This window comes from Lolium perenne, chromosome 4 (assembly GCF_019359855.2).
Source record: "Lolium perenne isolate Kyuss_39 chromosome 4, Kyuss_2.0, whole genome shotgun sequence".
Classification (NCBI taxonomy): Eukaryota; Viridiplantae; Streptophyta; class Magnoliopsida; order Poales; family Poaceae; genus Lolium; species Lolium perenne.
Genome location: NC_067247.2, coordinates 237,066,058 through 237,068,206, shown reverse-complemented (window position 1 = coordinate 237,068,206; position 2,149 = coordinate 237,066,058).

Genomic DNA, 2,149 nt, shown 5'->3' with positions numbered 1-2,149 from the left:
GCCACTGCTACCAGCTGCTTCGCCGTCATCCACACCTTCCCCGAGCACACTGCCATCCCTCGCTGGAGCCGCGGTGAGCTCTCCGACCCCCTACCCTCGCCGCCAACCTCTTTGCCTCTCGCCGGAGAAGACGACGCACCAGCGCCGTCCGATCCCGATCTAATCCTACGCCCCACGTTAAAACTTACCGTTTCGGGTTTTAAGAGAGACTGACGGGTGGCCCCCACCCTGTCAGCAGGCCCGCGCGCACTGGATGCGTTGCTGGGCCGTTTCTCCCTTTATCAAACCATTTGGGCCCAGTTAGTTTCCCGCCGGCCTTTTTAGTTTAAACTGAGTTTGTTTAATTCAAATGAATTTCAATACTGCCTCCACTTTGAAATTCAACCATTTCAATTTGGCTAAACCAAATTTAGTGAATTTTATGTTGTTAGAAAGCCACTGAAATTCTCTACAACATGCCACTGGCCCCATGGTCAGATACTTTGTATAATAAATATGACAAAAATAACAAGACAGGGACTTTTCCCTATTCAAATAATTCTTAAAAATCAACCAAAATAGATATTAAGTTAATTCCAACTCTAATAGCTCACATTTGACTTACACTAATTGTTGATGCAATAAAATGGTGTGGTCACTTTGCATGATCATGCCATGGTTTAATGAATGGATATTTTGACTAGTTTAACTAGTTGATATTGTCCAAAACTATTAAAGTTAAATTGTGTGAAGTCTTACACTTCATTTAAACTTGTCTCACATGGATTCATGGGATGTTTGGACCCCTGGTCCCAAACTCTCTTATATGAATTACTTGAGATTTAAATCAAATGTAGTGTTATTTAAATAGTATGAGGTGATCCACCTCATTTAAATCATTTTCTCAAATGATGATGATGAACATTGGACCTAGGTCAATATGAGTTCATCCATGATTGTTTGAGAAATTAAATCTTAAGAAGATTTCAATGAGAGGAAATTAATTTCTCAAGAACCTTATGGAAACTATCATTTACATATGGAATACAAAAAAGTGAATCCTATTTAAACCCCACAACCCATGCACCCTAGTTAATTTAATTGTGTGCATAGAGTAGTTTGTGTGTTATATGTGATGTATGGAATAGCCATTGAATTAGTGAGTAATTATACTCGTATTCAAATTTAGACGGTAGCACCGGAGAGTACGCCGAAGAAGAATGTTGCTATCAAGAGGAGGAGGAGGAACAGTTTGAGAACTACCAAGGCAAGCTGATATTATTGCAAGCTACTATCAATGCAAGCTATTATTCTTGCAAAGTGCAAAGCCCCTTGGGGCAAGGCACCCTGTTTCTTATCTTACCTTACATAAGCCTATCCCAAGTTTTTACTTTACAAGTTTTTACTTGTTTTCCAAATGAGTTACTTTTATAGTTAACTTTGGTCAAAGTACAAGTGGTTACTAGAGTAGTGAGTTAGTCTTCTCCAAGCAAAGTAGGTTAGCACCCCTCATGAATTAGAGCTAGTGCTAATGAATTAACACTTGACTACTATAGATGGGAACAATGTGAATTTGAAGGATTTTTGAAACCTTGGAATGAAGATGCATTCCATTGAATGATTTTTGAAGGTGAATATGACCAAGAGAAGATGGTGATTTTTGATAAAACAATGATGTTGGTTTGAATGCGATACCTTTCCAATTATTAAGTACCCCCACAATACCTGATTATGGGTAGGGCTTAACTGGAAGTTTATGTGTCTTAGTATGGGTTCCCTCTAAACAAGCGTCATCGGGGTTATGCCGAAAGCTGCCTCTACCACAAAAGAAACAATATGTTACGATGCGAAATGAGGTGAATGTCCGGCCCAAGCCCTGTGCAGTTCCCAGGCTGACTGTCTGTCTTCACTGGGAGGCCAAGCTCATGGGGAGAGGTGCTCATACTAGGATTCGTAAGTGAAAGGTTATGGTTGATGATCCGCGTACTGTGTTACGATGATTCGGGGAAATCCCGACGGATGAAATCAAATGTTGTGGCACAAGTGTGCAACCTCTGCAGAGTGTAAACCTATTCGAATAGCCGCGTCCACGGTTACGGACGGTTGGAAAGGCCATACAGTTTCCGATGTCATATCTTTGAAAATGATGTTGAAAAGGATGATGGTGAAA